Genomic DNA, 23,536 nt, shown 5'->3' on the forward strand with positions numbered 1-23,536 from the left:
TGATGAGATAGGTCAGAGCTGAATTGTAAATTTTCAGTGCAAAGCTTGAAACTACAGTTTAAGTTAACCAAATAATTAATGAGAAAATTTTTTTCTTGTAGACAATTCTAGCTACAATTTCTAGAATAAGTAGTAAAATATAATTTTGCTCATGGTACCAGATGAATTAATAGAACTAGGAAAAGACTAGTGACATAAAAAAGAGAGACAAGTCATTCTTATTTGCCTCTTAATACAAGTATCTGAGACAACCAATGACATTCTCTTGCTTAAAATGGTAAATCTAAAACAGATCAAGCCTTGGCTTGAGCTCAAGGTCACTGGCTTGAAGCCCAACGTCTCTGGCTTGAGCAACGAGTCACTGGCTCAGCTTGAACTCCCTAGTCAAGGCATGTATGAGAAGCAATCAATAAAACAACTAAAGTGAAGCAACTAGGAGTTGATGCTTCTCATTTCCCTCCTCCCCTCCCTCTCTCCCTTCCTGTCTCTCAAAATAATAATAATAATAAGGAAAGAAAAAAGAAAAGATTAAATCTCTAGATTTCACCACCAATTTAGAAGGAAAGCATAGCAAAAAAGGGAACATGTTAAGTGATACTGTGGAAATGCATTAGCAAAATCCAGACAGATAAACAACCAGTTTTCTTCAGCAACTATAACAACAGAGAAAGAAGGAAAGAAAAAACGAGTGGACATCTATAGAGTGAAACAAATTTCAAAGACATAGAGACAATTTCAAGGACATTAAAACAATTACAATTGAGGCCCTGATTGGTAATTGAGGCCCTGATTCAAATTGTAAAATGAAAATGTATTAAACAATCAAAGAATTATAAACACTGCTATTAAGAAATTATAGTTGATTTTTAGTGTGATAATGTTTTGAAATTTGGTTAAAAAAGATTCCCTTTCCTGTACTCCTTAGAGTTGAAAATGATAAAATGCCTGGGGTCACTTCAATATAATCAAGGATTCAAAAAGGTGAAAATTAGTTGGTCATGAATCATGAACTTTTGAATCTAGTTGGTGAATATATGAGTTTATTTTATTATGTTAATTTCTTTTTTATAGGGTTGAAAATTTCCATAATAAAAAGTGAAAAATAAAAATTTTTAACCATAGGGAAAGAAAGGAAGGAAGGGAGCAGTAGTTTTTGCTGATAGGAAGCTGAAACTATTTAAACAGCAAATATAAAAATGTCGCTAAGAGATGACAAGGAATTAAGCCAGGGCTTGATGATGGACGTGGTGATGAGGAAGAGTTTGCCATGCTTTCATTTAGAATCACTTGGATGTAGGAAGTGAGAGGACTCTAGGGTTTGAATATGGGGCAACTTGATAATGAGATTAATCAAAAAGCTTTCAGAGAAGCAAATGCCCCAGGGCACAGAATGAGTTCTTTTTACTGACAGAGTAACTTTGAGATTCCTGTAGGGTACCCAGGGAGAGACTTTTCTAACAGGAAGTTGTTGAGATAAAACCAAAATTCAGGAGAGTCATGTGAGCTAGACCATATTGAAATTTAAAAAGAAATTTAAATTTCTTTCCAAGTTGCTTTGGAGGGGTAAACTCTGCTCTGCCTGCACCTCCACTGGCTCCCCACCCTCATCACCACCCTTTTCCCTCAGACCTATTGGAGAGTTGCCATTTGGTTCTTTTTTTCCTTTTCTTCCTAAAACTACTAGTGTTGTCTGTTTCATTACACGAAGTGATTCTGTAAAACTAGAGGATTCAGGGCACAGTTGGAGAAAGATTTGAGTCAAAGAATATAGAGAAAGAAAAATTTTATTGAAAGGAATAATAAGGATAAATGTTTTGAGGAAAATGTGGGAAAACAATTGTGGGATGAAGGGAAATTCTACAGTAAGCTAGAGATGATTGAAGAAAATTTTATATTTTTATAAGATGGAAACCATCATTTCTTCCTCTATCTCTTCACCCAAACAACAAATAATACCTCTTTAATGCTTTGGGTTAGATTTGTGTCTGAGTATTTGGGGTACAATAAGGTTGTGCTAAATAGGTATTATGGGCAGATCAGAGTGGCATTGGGCTTCTCTTTCCACTGGGATTCTATACTGGGGGCTTTCATGGGGAGTTGTCAGAGAGAAACAGGCATTTGTACAAGGAGTGTTTTATGCTGAATTTTAGCCTCTCATTTTAATTACTGTTTTTATATGCCATAAAGAGGAAGACAGAGGTTTTGCCAAATTTTATGTATAAAAAAGTCAAAAAAGCAGGTGGAACAATTTTAAGAGAATGAATGTGGAAGTGATAGAACATTTCCAGCAGCAACACAGCACTGACTTCTGAAGATTCCACAAGGGGCATTAGAGAGCAGTCTAGTGTGGATGGATCATTGTGTTCTGGAGACTGGAATTATGCATAAAATAAAAAAATATGATATGTACTTGGCCAATTTTGCAACAATTACAAGATACACCCCCTTTGAATATCAAAATAAGAATGAAGTGGTATTTATTCAAGCATTTGAATGCAGTCAGTGTTTGATAAATACGATCGTCATCGTCATCACTGTTATTGTCATCTTTGTCATAAATCATAAAAATCGCGTGAAGGAAAAAAAGTAGATACAAGGAAACACCATATGGACAGGAGTGGCTTCAGCAGCAGAAGCTTGCTGTGCTCCATTAGAATGTTCCATCACATTAGGGAGGATGCACTGCTCTTTCGGTCACCTTCCTTAGGATTGGCAGCTGTAGCTCCTACCTCCCATGGTTAGATGCTTTCTGTTATCTCCAGTGGGAATGAGGAAACAGGAAAACCCATGTAATGTTGACAGAAATTATCTTTACAATGAGCAATTTATAGCAGTAGGACAAATAATCTGACATGCAAAGAGAATTGAAACATCAGCCTGCAAAAAGAAGAAAGATCAAAGAGTGGGGAGAGTGTACTTGAGCCTGAAGGAGGTATGATTAATTCTGAAGAGGCAAGCCCTTTCATTCATGGTTATTTGAGATAGATTCAGGTGATAGATAGGAAGGAGAACATTACTGAAATTGGCTTCATAATTAAAATATGGGAAGAGCGGTGCATTTCTACAGGGAAGAAGAAATCAGAGTTCCACGTTAGATTATTATAAAGCAACTAATACAGATGTTGCCAAGTCTTATTCATAGAAAAAAATTTTCAGTAATAGTGGAGCATATTTTACCCAGATGATTTGAAGATTATAAGCTATATGGAAGTGGAATTTATGGGTTTTCTCTCCTATCTTTAGTGTTTCCAGTACAGGCAGGAATATAATGGGCACAAATATTTTAAATTAAGCTGAATGATGACTTGACAGGTAATTAGATGGTAACCTCCTTCTCAATATGGCTCTGTTACTAACCAGCCTTTAGATATGGAAAAATTTTTTTTATTAGTTAAGTGAGTGTACTGGAGTTAATCTTTTCTAAGATCTCATTTTCTAAGTTTCAGAAGGAATTAGTTTTAAGTTAGATGCAAATAGTAGCTAATGTGTATACACATACACACATACAACAGTAAAACAAAACAAAACATCAAACCCACAATGCACTTTCCCTGTGAAAATGACCCACCATAAATAAAATACTTAATTTTATTTGTGTCAATGAGAAATAAAAATGTTGAAGGCAAGAAAGAGTCTGTATCATAAACAATGTATTTTCCCCAGTGGAAACTCTATGTCTTTGTCTATTCTGGCTGATGTACCCATTCCTTAGTTTTTGGATTCTGTAGCTAACAGCTCACAGCTGCCTCCCTCACTGGGTGTTGCCCTTGGCTGTAGGAACTCACTCAACCAAAGTTATGCTCCCTCATGAGTAGCTTTCCAAGGTCCACCTGTCAGTTATGGGAATGAAGTCCAGAATTCTTGTCTCATGGGACACAACTCTTAAGGCCTATCCATCCTTGGAGTTCCCCAGGATGGGTGGTTGTCCCAGATGCAGCTACATTGCTGGTCAGCTTCTCCTACTTCTGAGTTCTACCACCCTCCCTTCCTTACCGTTTGCACCTCTCAAGAGTACTCTCTACTGCAAGCAATTCTCCATCTCTGTGTCTGTTTCTAGAAAACACAGTCTAAGACAAAATAATGTCAAATGTAACTGTATGTCCACCTAAAAATGTATGTCCACCTAAAAATGTATGCACATGGATGTCAGGCTCTTTCTTGGATTCTCAAATGTCTGTACATATTCATCACTTTTTGTGTCAGCAAAGACAATAGTTTCAGCATGAATGAGTCTTGAACCATCAGATGAGATAGTACTTTATAGCCTTCAGTATGGAATTGGTGGAAATGACAGTTAAGTCCTTCCCTTTTTGACCAAGTATTGAGCATGTGATCAAGTTGAGGCTTGACTACTCAACAATGACAGCTTCCTTCTCTACTGCATATATTAATTGAGAGAGGAATACTTTTATATAAGGTCCTTATAATTCTCATATATGATAAAAAGTGTAAATAAAACCTGAAATACCGGAAGACTTCTTTTGTATATGACAGATGATAAAGACAGAAACTTTAAAAAAATAGAAGACAAAGGCCCTGGCTGGTTGGCTCAGTGGTAGAGTGTTGGCCTGGTGTGTGGAAGTCCCGGGTTCAATTCCCAGCCAGGGCACTCAGGAGAAGCGCCCATCTGCTTCTCCACCCTTCCCCCTCTCCTTCCTCTCTATCTCTTTCTTCCCCTCCTGCAGCCAAGGCTCCATGGTAGCAAAGTTGGCCCAGGCGCTAAGGATGGCTCCATGGCCTCCGCCGCAGGCACTGCAGTGTCTCCGGTTGCAGCAGAGCAACAGTCCAGATGGGCCGAGCATTGCCCCCTGGTGGGCATGTCGGGTGGATCCTGGTCGGGCGCATGCTGGAGTCTGTCTGCCACCCCCTCTTCTCACTTTAAAAAAATACCAAAAAAAAAAAAAAGACAAATAGAAAAACATTTGTGGAGCAAAAAAACCCCAAAACAAAAACAGAACTCAAAACAGCTGTTCTCAACTTTCTCTCTGATAACAGAAGGAATCTCTTTCCTCATAAATTACCTGGGGCAAATATAGTCATGAGTTTCACTCATTTGTTTGCTTTAATTTAACTTTTACTTGTTTTTGAATGGAAAGTAGAAAATTTTTCTTAGCCATCAGGTAAAAGAGAGGAGGGTAAACAAAAGCAAATTTTGTCCTTAAAAAAAGGTAGCATGTGAAACACACAAATATGTTTTAAATGTTTTGATACAACATGTTTTTACATGGATATGCTATAACAAATGCAATAGTATCTGTTATTCAAGCTTTCTGGTTATTTAAGGCCTAAGAAAATGGAACAGAACAAGGTTGAATGTGAAAAAACATTGGAGAGCCACGATGAATTTCATTATAGTAGTAAGGGCCTTTTAGTGTGGCTGTGAAGTCAAGTGAGAAAATCTCTTTTAATATTAGTCATTATCCTAACTCTAATTTATCTTCTATTTTGGTCATTTAGAGCAAAAAATGATTGACTTGCTGTTTTTTAATTCTTTGTTTCTAAATGTTAACTATGAACTCTAAAATATTTGAAATTTCTCCTTACCCCTCTACCGCAATTATAATATAAAGCTATTTTTCTAATGCAAGGTGTGATTTAAAACCATCCCCAAAGTTGTGGAGACTGGTAACAGAAAAAACAAAACAAAACAAAACCTGTTTAGCAGTAACTCTTCGAGCATCCTCTACCAACATCTTTCTAATATTCTTTATGATTAAGTTAGTTCATTCATCCCCTCCTTCTTTTCACCTTTGGCCCCATTGCTTTTTCATATTAGCTCTATTTTTTCTCTCCTGGATGAAAAAAAGAAAATATGTTATTATAGCTATCTTATTTTGTGCTGGATTTTATGTGGCATGGGGCCTTCAAGAGCATCCAGGATGAACAAGTTAGAGCAGTGATTTTCAACCAGTGTGCTGCAAGAATTTTTAAAACATGCAATACTTGACTATATTTAGTCAGGGGCACTGGTCTCTTTTCTGTTCAACTGTCCAAAAAATGACAACAGCCAGTGCAATAACAGCCAGCTGGTGTGAATGCCCTTCTTGAACCATAAATATATAGGGCATATCATATAATTATATCTTATTGGTCATGTTGCATAATAAGGTTGCATTGATTGGTTAATTTATGGTACCAGAAATCCTTATATATAAGTATAAGCACCTGATATTATAAAAAATCAATTGGGAGCAAAAAGGGTAGGCTATTACTATTCTTTTTGTAAGTTAATCAAAATTATACCTATTATTTTATCAGATCAGCAAATATATATATTTTTTTTTTTTTTGGTGTGCTGAAGAATTTTAGTAATTAGTTTATGCGTGCCATGAGTTGAAAAAGTTGAAAATTGCTGAGTTAGAGAATCACCAGTATACAGCCAGTATTAACGTCCAATGCCTTATTGCTTGGGAAACTGGCTTTTTAGCTGCAACACTTCTTTGTGTCTTTTGAAACAGTTAATGATGTGTTCTTTGATCTGAACAAGTGATTTTTTTTCTATATTATACAAAAATTTAAGTTTTCTTCCATTATTGCCAATGGCTTGCTGATCAAGCTAGCAGAAAGTTAAGACAAGTCATACTGATCAAGCTAGCAGAAAGTTAAGACAAGTCATACTGATCAAGGTAGCAGAAAGTTAAGACAAGTCATACTGATCAAGGTAGCAGAAAGTTAAGACAAGAACTGCTTCTGGTGCTCACATCCTGTTGACATCTTGACCTATTGAAGATATGACACATTTTCAGTGAAATGCTTCGTGTCTTTTGAGTTTATATCTTCAGGCACAAGGAGAAATTGACTGGGCAAAATAAATCATGTTGTCCAAGTTTGACACAGTGAATATCTTGGTTTAGGGTTACTTATTTGGTTATGAAATAAAATCATATGCACAAGCTTATGACAATACACTTTTCCTTAAAAAGTCCAATAATAGTCTAACTTGTCTCTAGGCAGTAATTTACTCATTCTCTATAGACCTGTCCTATGTTTGTTCCAGCCAGGCAAGTTGGGGGCTGGATTCCCAACCACACAGTTGGAGATGGAAGGCAGGAGGCTGGTCTATTGTATTAAGTAGCCCATCTGTAAAAGTTCTGTTTTGACCCAAAGTTGCTTTAGGGAGCCTTACATTTGTTGTCTGCTAAACACAGCTGTTTCTGGTATACAGCACGATGCTAAGAGAGAGAAGCTTTTAACAGCCTCACTCTATTATAAATAACCCAGAGAATTCTGTGCACAGAAAGCTATTAAAGATGACTACCTTTGCCAGACAGCAGATCAGTAGGTGGGAAACACTGTTAAAATACTCCCCAAGCTCACTGAATGGGCAGGGTGCAGTTGTAACCTTACTGATCAAATCCGGGAAGTACAGTGACATTTTTCTGCAAAATAAGTCTTATTCTTTATTGTGATTCTAAATTATAGGAGCACAAGCCACACCCCAGAGGACTCCAGTAAATTGCACTGTTTGTGTGCAAAAAGCTGTTTAGAATGAAGGGTTAGCCTTTTCTGTCATAAAAACATTTTATGTGATTGGCAAATCAGAAAGTGGTCAATCAGCAGACAGTTATAGAGATGTTTTTCATCTCTGGTAACAGCAGGATGCTAACGGGAGAGTGAAGACGAAAGAAAAAAAAATACAGTGATTTGTTGACAGAGGCCTAGCAGCTGTCACAGTAAAACATGGTTCTCTTGCACTTAATCAATGTCAGTCTCCAACCCAATCGTTTTGTAGCCCAGATGAGAAGCAATCAAGAGGAACACCTTCATAAGCATGAAGCTTGCTAGATGGGGTTCAATGAAGTGTGTCTTTAAGCTTAGGCACTCAAAATTTGATGCATGACCCAAAGCTAATCAGAAATGCTTAACCCTTTGAAAGGAGGCAGTGATTACTTGCCTCTTTCTTTCTTTTCTTTTTTTTTAAAGATAGAAAATACTTTCCCCACTCCTCCTGCAATTTTTAAAATACCTTGTGTCTGTTTGATGCACTGTTCTTTTTCTAGTTGGGTAAGTTGGGGTGTGGTCCTTAACCATGGCTCCATCTTAAAGTATAAGGCACTATTTTAAATGCATCTCATTTCTCAGAAAAACACTATAGGAACAATGACTCATTTCACTATTGATTTTTCATGGTTTCTTTCTGAGTGTTATGTTTACTTTATCAAATATTTCCTTTATTATTAGTGCCTCTGGCCCAGGAATAATGGCTTGGGAAACTTGTGTCCTTGCAAATGGAGACCAGCTTAAGAAACTAAATCATATTTCCTGTAAAATGAGATTTATTTTCGGTGAGTTTCCTTTTCTGCTGACCAGTGAGGAAGTTACTCTGAGAAACAGAAAGCCAGTAACAGGCTTGCTCAAATGGAGTGAAATGCAGAGCAGTGTCCTGGTTTCCCAGCTGGGAGGCAATGCCAGCGTTCCTGGGCCACCGCACTGCCTCTTCACACCACTGCTTCAGCTGTTCCCAGAGAAGTCATGTCATCGGGACTTGTACTGCTCTGTGGTCCTCACAGAAATAGGATTTATAAGTGGCGGTGGAGAAAATTGGTTGGGAGTGGGCTGTGAACTATCTGGGGAGAAACAAAACAAGTTCCTGCTTCCTCACTTAATGTGAAGTATCACAGACAGAAAAATGTTATCTGTCTTTTGTCTCTTTTCACTTTAGTTGCTTTCAGAAATAATCTGTGAGTTAAGGATGAGAGAGAGAAAGACAGAGACAGAGAGAATGAAACAGAGACTCAAAGGCCTTGACAGCTAGTATGGGATAAAGTGAGTATTCAGTAGAGATTAAGCAACATAAGACACCCACATAATAACTTGTGCTTGAGATTGCCAGAAAATACACTGCTCACAAAAATTAGGGGATATTTTATTGTATCATAATCATTTTGGAATATCTCCTAAATTTTGTGAGCAGTATATTTCAACAAAAAGATAAAGAACAAATTAAGATTAATTTTTTTCAGAATTGGTAAACTTTATTTTGAAATTAAATTTAATGATGTGACATTGATCAATAAAAATTACATAGGTTTCAGGTGAATGTTTCTATAGCATTTGAACTGTTGATTGTGTTGTGTGCCCATCACCCAGAATCAAATTATTTTTCATCACCATGTATTTGTCCCTCTTTACTCCCCTCCCACAGGTAACCATTTCTCTTCTATCTATGTCCATTAGTATCATTTTATATCTCACCTATGTGGGATATATATTTGTCCATCTTTACTTCCCTCCCCCTGCCTCCTCCCTGGTAACCACTTAACTTTTATTCATGTCCATGAGTGTCAGTTTTATATCCCACTGCTGTGTGAAATCCTATAGTTCTTGGCTTTTTCTGATTTACTTATTTCACTTAGTATAATTTTCTCAAGGTCCATCCATGTTGTCATAAATGTCAGTATGTCATCATTTCTTATGGTTGAAAGTAGTATTCTATTGTATTGTACCACATCTTGATCCAATCCTCCATTAAGGAAACACTTTGGTTGTTTCCATGTTTTGTCCATTATGAATACTGCTGTGATTAACATGGGGATGTATGTGTCTTTGTGTACCAGTGTTTCTGAGTTTTGGGGGGGGGGTAGATACTTAGTAGAGCGATTACTGGGTCATATGGTGATTCTTTTCTTAATTTTTTGAGGTATCACCATATTATCTTTTGAAATGGCTGTACCAGTTTACATCCCCACCAGAAGTGAATGAGGGTTCCTTTTTCTCCACAGCCTCTTCAACACTTGTTATTACCTGTCTTATTGATAACAGCTGTTCTAATTGTTGTGAAGCGGTATCTCATTGTAGTTTTGATTTGCTTTTCTCTAATAGTTAGTGAAGATGAGCATTTTTTCATATATCTTTTGGCAATTTGTATGTCTTCTAGAGAGAAGTTTCTGTTCAGGTCCTCTTCCCATTTCTTAATTGGATTGTTTGCTTGTTTGTTGTTGAGCATTGTGAGTTCTTGATATATTTTGGATATTGATCCCTTGTCAAAGCTGTTGTTTGTGAATATCAACTCCCATTTGGTGGGCTGCCTTTTTGTTTTGTTGTTGTTTTCTTTTGCTGTGCCAAGCTTTTCAGTTTAATATAGTCCCATTCATTTATTGTTGTCTTTACTTCTTTTGCATTTAGGGTCAAATTCATAAAATGTTGTCTATAGCCAAGGTTCATAAATTTAGTACCTATGTATTTTTTTATGTAATTTATTGTTTCAGATCTTATATTTAGATCTTTGATTGATTTTGAATTAATTTTCATGCAAGGGGGCAAATTGTAGTCAAGTTTTATTCTTTTGCATGTGGCTTTTCAATTTTCCCAGCACCATTTATTGAAGAGGTTTTCTTTTCTCCATTGTGTGTTCTTGGCTCCTTTGTCAAAGATTGTTTGTCCATATAATGTGGTTTTATTTCTGGGCTCTCAATTCTATTCCATTGGTCTGTATGTCTGTTTTTCTGCCAATACCATGCTGTTTTGATTACCACAGTCCTATAGTATAATTTGAAGTCAAGTAGTGTGATATCTCTGGCTCCATTCTTTTTTCTCAGGATTGCTTTGGCTATTTGGGGCATTTTATGGTTCCACACAAATCTGGTGATTTTCTATTCTATTTCTTTGAAAAATGACATTGGGTTTTTAATGAGGCTTGCATTAAATTTATATATCACTATGGATAATGGCCATTTTAATTATGTTGATTCTTCTAATTCATGAACATGGAATATTTTTCCATTTCATTATATTATGTCTTTTTCAATTTCTTTAAAATGCTTTGTAGTTTTAAGTATATAGGTCCTTTACATCCTTTATTAAGTTTATTCCTAGGTATTTTATTTTTTTTGGTGCAATTGTAAAAGGAATATTTTTTAGTTCGTTTTCTGAAGTTTTATTATTGGCATATAGGAAAGCTGTAGTCTTTTGTATATTGATTTTGTATGCTGTGAATTTACTATATTTATTATTTCTAATAGTTTTTCAGTGGAATTTCGGGGTTTTCTATATACAGGATCATATTATATGTAAAAAGTGGTATCTTTACTTCTTCTTTCTTAATATGGATGCCTTTTATTTTTTTCTCTTGTCTGATTGCTCTGGCTAAGACTTCCAGTACTATGTTAAATAAAAGTAAAGAGAATGGGAATTCTTGTCATGTTTCTGATTTTAGAAAAAAAACTTTCAATTTTTTACCATTGAGTATAATATTGGCTGATGGTTTGTCATATATGGTCATTGTTATGTTGAGGTACTTTACTTCTATATCCATTTTATTGAGTGTTTTAAACATAAAGAGATGTTGTATCTATCAAATTCCTTTTCTGCAGCTATTGATAGGATCATATGATTATTGTTCTTTGTTTTGTTGATGTGGTGTATTACATCTATTGATTTTCATATGTTGAACCATTCTTGAACTCCTGAAATGAATCTCACTTGACTGTGATATATTAGTTTTTTTTTATCTTAATTTTTTTAGTAAGAGAGGGACAGGGGGCAGGGACAGATAGGAACAGACAGACAGGAAGGGAGAGAGATGAAAAGCATCTGTTTTTTGTTGTGGCACCTTAGTTGTTCAATGATTGATTTCTCATATGTGCCTTGACTGGGGTCTCCAGCAGAGCCAGTGACCCCTTGCCAAGCAACCTTGGGTTCAAACCAGTGACTTTGGGCTTCAAGTCAGGAACCATGGAATCATGTCTATGATATCATGCTCAAGCCAGCGACTCTGTGCTCAAGCTGGCAACCTTGGGGTTTTGAAGCTGAGTCCTCAGCATCCCAGACTGATGCTCTATCCACTATACCACTGTCTGGTCAGGCTTATTTTTTTTTTCAGGCTTATTTTTTTTAATGTTTTGTTGTATTTGATTTGCTAGTGTTTTGTTTATGACTTTTCCATTTATATCCATTAGAGTTATGGGTCTATAGTTTTTTTGTTTGTTTGTTTTTTGTATTGTCCTTTCCAGGTTTGAATTAGGGTTATGTTGACCTCATAAAATGGGTCAAGGAGTATTGCTTCTTCTTCAATTTTTTTGGAAGACCTTGAGAGGGATAGGTACCAAATCTTCTTAAATGTTTAGTAGAATTCACTAATGTAGCCATCTGGTCCTGGACTTTTTTTGGGGGAGGGGGGTTTTCAATAGTTGTTTTTATTTATTCTCTACTTACAGGTCTATTCTGGTTTTTCACTTCTTTGTGACTCAGGCTTGGAAGATTGTATATCTTTAGGAACTTATCCTGTTCTTCTAGATTGTTGAATTTGGTGGCATATAATCTTTGCAGGAGGGGAAGAAAGAGAAAGAGAGAGAAGGAGGTGGGGTGGAGAAGCAGATGGTCACTTCTCCTCTGTGCCCTGAGCAGAAATCAAACCCAGGATTTTCACACACCAAGCCGACACTGTATTGCTGTGCCAGCTGGCCAGGGCCACCAAACTTTCACTTTGAGTCTACTTTTGTCCTTGCAGCTTATGTGTGTCTCTTGAAGGCAGCATATGTTTGGGTTTTGTTTTTTGATCCAGTCTGCCACTCTTTGCATCTTTATTATTGAGCTCAGTTCATTTACATTTTGGGTAATTATTGACATATGAGGATTTTCTAGAGACATTTTATGTTTTGTTTTCAAGTAGCTCTGTGTCTCCTTTGGAATACAATTCCTTTGTATTTCTGTCAGTTGTTTTTGTTTGAGGGTATTCCATGATTCTTTCTTCCATTTTCTCTTATTTTAAACTATGCATTTAAGTTTTGGGTTTTTCATGGGTGGTTACAGTTAAGTTATTGAGAAAAAGGTTTCATATATACAAGAATTCTTTGTCTTACGACCGCTTCTGTACTCCACCCTCCTTTGCTACTTCAGACCTTAACCTCTCCCCTTTTATGTTATGTTGTCACACGTTATCCTTGTTTATATTGTACTCTTCTTATTCTTGCCTGGTAACTTCTCTCTTTCAGTACTTTGAATGTTTGGGTCTACCTTCTGGCTTGTAGAATTTATCCTGAGAAGTCTGATGATAACCTGACAGGCCTTCCTTTATATGTTAAGTTCTTCTTTACGCTAGTTGACTTGAGGATTCATTTTTCTGTCATTAATTTTTGACATTTTTATTACAATGTGCCTTTAGAAGGCCTGTTTGGGTTGAGGTAACTAGGCATTCTGATAGCTTCTTGGACTTGATTATCTAAGTCTTTCCATAGGCTTGAGAAATTCTCATTTATTCGTTGTTTGAACAGGCTCTCCATTCCCTTTTCCCTCTCTTCTTCTTCTGAAACACCCATTATTCTTATGTTGCTCTTTCTGATGAAGTCATACAATTCTCATAGAGCTCTTTCATTTTTAATAATTCTTGAGTCTCTCTTTTCTTCTCTCTGTATCATCTCTAGTAACCTATCTTTGATTTCACTGATTCTCTCCACTATCTAGCCTGTTCTATTAGCTAAACTTGCTACCTCACTTTTAAATTCATGTGTTTAATCTTCATCTCTGTTTTTAAAGTTTCAATCTCCTTAGTGAGGTATTCATTTTGTTTTCTTAGCTCATTAAGTTGCCCATAAGTATTTTCTCACATCTCATTGAGTATTTTTACAATTTCAATTTTGAATTCTCCATTGTTTAACTCCAAAGTTTCCATGTGATTGAGATTGCTTTCTGGAGATTTTTCATTTTCTTTCTTAAATGTTTCTCTTTTTTGGGTAGTCATGGTATTTCTTTTTTTATGCCTTGAATGCACTTGAGAGTGAGATTGTTAAGAAATTAAGCAAAAAACAATGACAGAAAAATAAAAATAAATTTACGATAAAATAAAAATTAAAAAATAAAAAATTAAAGAGAAAAACCAAAACAAAAACCAAAAAACAGTAATCAAAAGCTAACAAAAGAATAACATTGAAAGAAAAAAAAAACTAAAGAAAAACAAACAAAATTAGGAAAAATATTCCACGAGGTTTTGCTATCTTTTTCTAGGAGGTAGTGCTAGATTATAAAATCCCAGTATGAATTCTACTAAGCAGCTGCTGTCACAAAGGTGGAGGCAGGGCTGCAGTCACAATGATGAGTGGGGCTTTTTGTTATGGCTTGATGGTTTTAACAGTGGTAATCTCAGTTTGCTCTTCCTATGTCCAAACGGGGAAGGGGGCCAGACACAGCACCTCTGTTCTTCGGCTGTGGGGTATATCTCTGGCACTCTTCTACTCGTGAGGGGGGAAAGCAGGATCTTGGAGGTTGTGGGGCCGCATTGTATATTTTTGTGTCTCTGTTCGAGTGGGGCTGCATGGGAACACTGACAGTGACCCCATGCTCTGCTGCTTTGGTTCAGTATCACACCAGATTCCTGCCAATCTCTCTGCTTCTACTGGCAGAAGAAGATCTAGTCACTCGGGTTTTTCTTCTTTCTAGAGCCCTGGCAGATGAAAGCTGGTACAGTGTGGGGAAAGAATATTCTCAAGTTTTTTAGTGAGCTAGGGGTAGACTATGGAAATATATTTTTTCGTATTGTTACTATGTTTTAAATACTTTCCTAGCTTTGCTTATGACTCTTATCTCTCTCTTTTTTTTTTTTTTTTTTTTACAGAGACAGAGAGAGTCAGAGAGAGAGATAGACAGGGACAGACAGACAGGAATGGAGAGAAATGAGAAGCATCAATCATCAGTTTTTTGTTACGAGACCTTAGTTGTTAATTGATTGCTTTCTCATATGTGCTTTGACCGTGGGCCTTCAGCAAACCGAGTAATCCCTTACTTGAGCCAGCAACCTTGGGTCCAAGCTGGTGGGCTTTTGCTCAAACCAGATGAGCCCGTGCTCAAGCTGGTGACCTCGGGGTCTCGAACCTGAGTCCTCTGCATCCTAGTCTGACACTCTATCCACTGCACCACTGCCTGGTCAGGCAACTCTTGTCTCTTAACTCATATTTACCTCATAAATCTTTAAGAGACTTATAATAGTAAATTCTTTAACAAATATGCTAAAGAAAATAGCTATGGATATTCTGGAAAGACAATATATTAGTATATTCTTTTTTTTTTTTTAAATGAGAGGAGGAGAGGCAGAGAGACAGATCTCCACATGAACCCTGACAAGGATCCACCTGGCAAACCCCTTATGGGGTGATGTTCTGCCCATCTGGGGCCATTGATTTGTTGCTTGACAACTGAGCTATTCTGAGCTCCTGAGGCAAGGCCACAGAGCCATCCTTAGCACCTGGGGCTAACTCACTCAACCAATTGAGCTATGGCTACAGGAAGGGAAGAGAGAGAGAGAGAAGGGGGAGGGAAAGGGGTAGAGAAGCCTATGGTCGCTTCTCCTGTTTCGCCTGACAGGGATTCAAACCTGGGCCATCCACAGACCAGGCCAATGCTTTACCACTGAGCCAATCATCCAGGGCAATACTGATATATTCTTAATGCCCTTTACTTTCTATAAGATTTCTGGAAAGGATATAGCACCTCATTGCCCCCTAAGTGACACAGGCTCTAGAATTGGGATTTAGGTTACTTTAAGTTGCCCTAGACCTTTAAGAATAGAAACAATATGCACTGAAATACACGTGGCTAAAAGTCTTTACTTACTTGAAATATTGATTGAAACAATTCTCATGGAGTCATCAGTTGTATCTGTTTCTGAACTGGTGACCATGTTTATCATTACCTTAATCTTTTTTAGGTTCCAGATCATGCCTCACCTTCCTTTCTACTTGATTTGACATCGATATTTTATTGTCTGTGGCCAAAACCACAGACTGTAGTTTTATTCCAGTACTTACAACTTTTGTCTGCATATCAGCTCTTTACTAGAATGATGCCTAGTAATATATTTTCTTACATTTACCCACCAATTTTTGATTTAAAAAGACTTTCTATGGAGTCTGCTTACCTGTTGACTCAGCTCTAAAATTTGCTTACTGATCATCTGATTGTGTTGAGCTCCTTTGCTAAAGGTATCAAAGTGTAGCAGAAAAATAATGAACATGGGTGTTGCTTTTCTAGCTCTACATTCAGTCTGTGATACTTAGTGGTGGGCTGGCAGTAATGCTGAGCTCAGATTCCTCCAAGGGCAATGTTGTTATTGTAATTGAGTTAATTGAGGTAAGCACCTAGCACAGTGCTTACCTAGCACACAGTGGGTATGCAGTATATGCCAACTTTCCATTTTATGCCTGCCAGAGAAAGAGGGAGAAGGAAGGAGAAAAGGAGATAGGCGAGCATTTAGAACGTAACTTCAGAGATGTTTCAGAGTAAATTTAGCAGAGATCACGTCCTTTCACAGCTGACTATATTCTCTCATTGAATTATGCTCTTGCCTTTAGCTGTATGTGGGAGAAGGTCACTTTTAGCAGTTTGCTCAAAACTATATTTAGATGTGTGATTGCCCTGCCATAGAGTTCCTGCAGTCTTTCAGTAGGGCTAACACATCAGGGTGACTAAGTCCTCAGTTTGCCAGCTGCTCTAAGTGAGATTCCGCAGCCTGGAAAAGTAAAATGCACATGTCCATTACAATCAATAAACAATTTTTGAACATCTACACTTGACACATTGCTAGGCCCTAAGAGGATTGCAAGAATAATTCACATGCAGTATAGACAATATTTTTTCCATTCAATAAACATACCTACACTTGTGAAAGAAGCCACTTTCTGGAAGGATGGCAGTCTAAGTTCTGATTTACACAGTCTAATCTGCTCACTTATTAGATGGTGTATTTCTGGAGACTGACTCTCCAAGGAGCATACTATAGAGCCTCCTTACATAATAGTCACGTCTATTTGCTCCTAGTACTTTTTATATTTTTACTTAAGGGAAGGCAAGGCAAATGGCTCCCAAATGCTCTGAATTGACAGCAATTTTTTGTCCATTTACACATGAAAGCATGTGAAATGAACAGGCAAGGAGAGAGACTGATATGCAGACCCACCAAGCCAGCAGACAGCATGGTCCCTGTGCTAATGAAATAAATGATAAGAAATCAGGTATACAAAATCTTTTCCCAAATGTGTTATTAAAAAAGAGGCCTCACAGATTTGTAGTTCTCTGGTCACCTCTATATGCAAAGCATTTGGAAGGTAATTCTGGATGTTATTTGATCAATGGAAAGTGATGAATCATCACATTTCAATAATACCATATGTATGGGAATGATAAATGAGCAAGTGATTGGTGTCCGGGTAACGAAAGGAAATGCAAGCGATGCAGATGTTGCTGAGCTCTGGACGTGAAAATTAACTGGTAAGGCACATTTATTTGTCAGAAAATTCTCATTTAGAGTTTCATTTATTTCTCCTTCCCTCCCTTGTCATATGTCTTTTCTCAATGCTTAATTACTGGCCCACATGATGTGCAGGTACTTAGATCAAGTGCAAAGTAAAATGACTGATAGAATCTTTTCTTCTTTTATTTCACTTTAATTTTTGTACAAGTGTTTTACTATTTCCTGTGCCATCTTATACTTGATTCTACTTAAAATTTCTTGTATTTAAATATGAAAATTCTTTACATTTAGCATTGAGTATTTACATTCTTGGTTGTTGGTTTAATTTATAATTACTATGAAACAAAATTGGAACTCTGGAAAATTCGAGAATGAATATTGGATTTCCAAATGCACTCTTGCCAAATAAAATTTTATTTATGAGTTACTTATTTTATCAATAGCAAAAGAAAAGAGATTAATGAGAGATGTATTCAACATGAGAAGAATGAAAAACTAGGGTACAATAAATGTACATCTTATGTAAAATATAATTAAGCTATGTTCCTGAAATTATTTGGAAGACAATTCCTTTGAAAATTGAACATATTGTGTTGTGTTTTTTCTTTCTTACTTGACATGGCTCATGGTAGACAAGGAAATAAATGTACTGTATCTTTCCTAGGGTATGATTACACATGTATGAGCAGAATAATAATCTTGAATCAATTTGGGTTTTCCTTTCCTTCTGTCCTACCCCAGAGCTAACACTTATACTATGTAAAGCAATTGGTCTGCAGTCCGTTAAAGATTTATTATGTATCAACTATGCATACCCTCTGTCACTATAGGATGAGAGAATATTACTAAAATTTGGAGTATATGGCTTTATCAGTTTCCTGTGGTTGCTGAAACAAATTACTACAAACTTGGTAGCTTAAAACACAGAAGTTTATTCTTTCAATGTTCTGAAGGTAGAGGCTGAAATGAAGGTGTGTCAGCAGGATCATGCCTCCCATGATGATTCTAGTAGAGAATCCTTCCTTGCCTCCTCCAGCTTCTGGTGGCTGCAGACGTCCCTTAGCTTATAGATACATCACTCCAGTCTCTGCTTCCATCTTCACATGGCCTTCTCTTCGTCTCTGTATCTCTTGTAAGGACACTTGTCATTGGATTAAGTCCCACCTGGATAAAGCAGAATAATCTTATCTCAAGATGCCTAAATTAATCACATCTTCAAGATCTTTTGTCCAAATGAGATGACAGTCATAAGTTCTGGGTGTTAGGGCGTGGACATATCTTTGGGTGGGGAGGGACCATTCTTCCCTCTATGATGGTGTGGGTGAAGGTTCTTAAAAACTGAGACTTGCTGTAGTAGAACTGCAGCTGTCCACTTTGTAGAACCTTCTCAAGATTTCACTTCGGCCATCTTTTTTCAGTATGATGACTTCTTCCCAGCTTGTCTGCAACTTCTTACCATGGCAGTAAGGCTTTGCCTTGCAGCTACAGTAGCTAGAAGAGTGCCTGCTGCAGAGTATGCACATGATGAATAGTCATCAAATAAATAAGAAAATGAGCTGTCCCTTCTACAGATTTTATTATGAAAGCAATATATGTTTGAATGTTTTATAACTATGGTTTGAAATTAGAATACTGAAATTGATTTTGGGAGCAAACATTTCCCCAATACTCAGCCACTTCTCCTAGTGTGATAAGCCCCACTAAATGAGGATCACTTATCTAGAAAATATGAATCCATGAATATTTTGGATCAAGAGAGTGACATGCTAAATTCACACATTAATATTGAACCATGAGAGAGTATCTTAAATTTAGCTACAATAGGGGTACACAAGAAAGGTTTGTAAAACAGTGGGCTTTAATCAGGAAGGGCATGGGGAACCCAGTGAGGGTTCTGCTTGTAGAAATCTCATGATTTGATTCCAGAGAGCAGGATGACCAGGTGGACTATATTGTTTAGCTTCCTTTTTATTAAGATGACAGTTCTTGTTTTGTTTTGTTTTGTTTTGTTTTACTTTCTTTCATTATAAAGATATTATTAAAACATCTATAAAGAAACATAAGGACAAATATAGCTCCTATAACTGTACAACTGAGAAATGAACTTTTCTAGACCTTAGCAGGTTGTTCAATAAGGGTACCTGCAGGTCTTTGACCTGAAGGGAAAGCTGAATGCAGGATGAAGGAGAGAACTGAGCCTTCCTTAAGCTGCCGAATCATGGTTAACTATAGTGGTAGTAAGTCTAGATGATCTAGACTAGATGAATCCTGAAGTCAAAAGCCAGAGAGAGTAGAAAGAAACCAGGAATCGTGTTGTGAGATGAGGTAGGACATGTGATTTAGGACAGTTGTCCTTGTATGGTAACACCAGGTTGCCATGATCACAGACGGATGAGTCAGGGGATCTGGAAAGTACAGATAGCCTGTGATTCAGGAGTGATTACTAGTAAGGGAGGTGGAGGTAGATTCCCTAATGCAAAGAACCATGCCAAGGTTAACATGGCAATCAATTGTCACACAAATAATTTCCACACTGGGATATAATTTTATTACTTTATGATTTATGGCCACTTCTAAAAAAAGTTTGAAGCCGCTTCCAAACTAGAATTGTGTACACGTTGCACATCTGCTATCATAATTGTCCCGGGCTGGCCTCAGCATCTAAGGCAGTACTTCTCATTCTGAGGCAGTACTTCTCAAACTGATTCTGATGCACCCCCAGGGGTAAGAGCCACTACTTTGGAATATTCAGTTCTCAAGGACTTGGTGACACTTTGAGTAGTGGCAGTTGTCAGGATCAAGGGTATGGATTGATTTGAGCAGCAGGATCTAATTCTGTGAGAAGCCCTTGCAGAAATAGTCAAGGTCATTAAGGTGAGGCTACAGTTAGATCGGGACTCAGAGCCCTGGTTATGGGGCTAGTTGGACAGACCAGCCATATACAATGGGGGTTGGCTTAGCGGCAGCCCTGTGATCTGCCACAGATACCTCAGAGGACTAGATTCACTCCAGACATAAAGAAGTACTTTTAGGCTTAGTGTGCTCGTGGGTCACAATCACTTACCCACTGCCAGGCTGGGTTCTCTTGGGAGCAGAAGCTGACAGGGCGCGACCTGTCCATGGCAGAACCTTGGCACTTGCATCTGGGTTGGACAGAAGCTGGCAAGGAGAGACACTTCTGGAACTGGGACTTGTTTAGCTCATCTTTTGTCTGGAGGATTAATGGGGAATGTAATGTGATAACTCCAGAGAACCAGCCTGAGTCAGTTGCCCTTTGCAAGGTAGAATGGCTGCTGATGGCATACCAAATATGGATGTATTTCCAGAGAATTAAGGAGAAAGCCACTCTTTTAATCCCTAGGCCTACAATCCTTGGCATTATTTTCAAACTTTACATCTAGTCAGCTATTTGCTAAACCAAGCTCACTCATTTTTGGAAGATATGGGAATGAAATGTTTCTATTTGTGTGTGTATTGGGGTAGGTGATGAAGGGTTGAGGGTTTTGGGGAAAATAGCCAACTGCTCAGTGACTGCAAACAGCAAAACCACAGTACCACCATCCGTTAAAAGACAAACTGGCATTCGGTGAAACTAAGCTATTACGGGAGGATTCCGTATCACTTAAAATGAAGAATAATTTACATTAAGGGCACATGTAAGCAGGAGATTTAAGGTAAATTAGCTAATTCAAAGTCAAGGACTTTTTCTGAGGTGAAGAATGTACACTAAAGGGAATTTGGAGATTGAGGAGAGAAAATCTCTATAAAGAACAGATTTTAAAGGACAATAGCAGATGTCAAGTTCTGACACAGGAAGGTACAGCGCGGTGTGGCTGCCGCACTCGCTGGTGCTCTCCAGCAGTGGCGAAAAGCAGGCGATGACAGGCTGTTAGCACTGATTACTGCTGACGGCCAAGCAGGTCCCTGAGTCTCAGAGCAGACTGGGTCTCCGGCATGACTTTCGGTTCACTGACTCAATCCTCACTGGTTGGCCTGGCCGGATGGGGCATCTTCAACTCAAGGGAATAGCAGTCATTCTCACTTTATTTATTTCTGTCTCTTGGCTGGAGAGTTTCTGGCTCAACACCCAGTGAAGGCGTTGGCCAGGTGCTGTCAACATTTGATGAACATAAGACTTTTGATTGTGATAGCATTTTAAGCTCTCATGTCTGCTGCTGACTCAGTTATTTTCTGGGATATGTTACATGTGTCTTATATTGGAATCAATGATGTGTTTCTTTTTTCTCTTTTGCAAAAACTGTTTTTGTTTTGTTTTTTTCCTGTCAGGATATTTTTTTTTCTGCCATGTAAACCCATAATTAGAGAATAATAACAAATTACAGTTTGTTGGGGAAATACCAGCTGCCCCTTCCTTCATATGGTCATGTTCTAGAGCTGATTATGTACTTCCTATGGAAAATCTGAAAAACTAAGAGCACAATGGCCTATGATGAGTAGTGTCTGTATGAAGCATTCTCAGTCTTACAGATCTATGTGGGTGTGTCTGGCCTCCGAGGAACGCCTTCTTAATTGATATACAAATGTATCCAAGCAAATTCCCCAAACCTTAGTAATAATAGACTCATACCTGAACTTTTATGGAAAATATGTCTTAAGGAGATTATAATAAAAAAAAGAACTTTCCAAAGGATGATCAATGACAAAATAATACAATGATATCTTCCTTATGTACCTTTCATTGGGCTCCTCCTTTCAGGCCGGCTAGTTTTTGAGTCATAGCTTTGGCAACTCTCTCTTTCTGAGTGCTTTCTGCCTCACCATGGGCAGTCAGGTCACGTGATACTGCCTCTGAAATGGCTCTTACAGCTGAACCCCTCTGTTCTAGTCTTACTGCCACTGTTCTAGCTATGGTCCCAACCACCTCCTGCAGGTACAGCTGTAATAGTCCTAGTCTCTTCTCTTTGCGCCTCTGCTTTGTGCCGTCACCATAGACACCTTTCTAGAACTTTGATTGGATCATTTCACTTTGTTCTCCAATAGTGACTAACTCCCGGTGTCTGAGTCAGGAATGAAAGTTAATTGGCATGACCTAGAATGTGAGATCTCAAGATTCTGAGTGATTTGACTTTTTAAAAGCAAATTTAAAGAGATAATTTGGGCTGAACATGAATATTTTAAGTTGCTATATAAAGCAAACATAAAGAAAAATCTATACATATTTGGTTTAACTTAATCTGTATATATATACCAATAACTCTTTCCAACAAATTAAAGTACTTTTAATCATTAAAGTAATTGACAGAAAATATTACTTGGTCACCAGAATAAACCTCAGTTGTTCATAAATTCAATGTGACTCTTACAAATATTATATGGCTATATTTATTATTATGAAATTTAAAACATCAGAAAACTTCTTTGGAAGGTCAAGACTTTAGAATTTTATAAAATATGAAACTCCTCTTTCTGATAATTTAGTAATATGAATGTTAATGAACATATATAACCACAGTAATGTTATCAAAATTAGGACACTAACATTACTGTAATATGATTTTATATACTTTATTCACATTTGTCCATTGTTCTATAAATATTTTTTTTTGGACCAGAATCAGTCTAAACCAGGATTACATGTTATATATAGCATTTGGGAACATAGCATATAAGGCTCTGTCACAGTTTTATGGCTTCATTCCCCCCCATATATATATAAGGTCTACTGGAAAGTTCTGTCTGTTTTTGGAATAAAACAAAAATACAAATTTTTCTTACCGTCAATAAACTTTATTAAATAATAAAATTGTCATTATTATTAATGATTTCTTGCCAGAGTGAGGCAATTTGTATATCCCATTTTTGAAAAATGTTTTATCTTTTGATGCAAAAAATTGAACCAGTGCTTGTTTGATATCTTTTTCATTTTTGAATTTTTTGCCCTTCAAAAAATTTTGTAAGGACAAAAACAAGTGATAGTCGGAGGGTGCTAAGTCCGGGGAATATGGTGGATGTGACAGACATGCTTCTGTAGCATTTCTTCCTTGTTGAAATTCGTAAAAATTACAGTGGCATAAATGAACTTTATCAGTAGCCATGGGTACACTATCGCTTCACACATAAGACTAACATGAATCAACTTTGTTTTAATTTGCTACATCAGTATGTATACATTAAGTGATAAAAATAGAGAGGCACACATACGCCAAATAAACGTGCTTACGTGTCGAAACTTGTTGTGATAGAAATGGACAGAACTTTCTGGTAGACTATATATATATATATATATATATATATATATATATATATATATATTCCCCAAACCCTGAAGTCTTAAGGGACTAAACTTAGATTCTAATAGCCAATAGGAGATAATATCTTACCTAAGTTGTGGATTTC

This window comes from Saccopteryx leptura, chromosome 2, assembly GCF_036850995.1.
Source record: "Saccopteryx leptura isolate mSacLep1 chromosome 2, mSacLep1_pri_phased_curated, whole genome shotgun sequence".
NCBI lineage: Eukaryota > Metazoa > Chordata > Mammalia > Chiroptera > Emballonuridae > Saccopteryx > Saccopteryx leptura.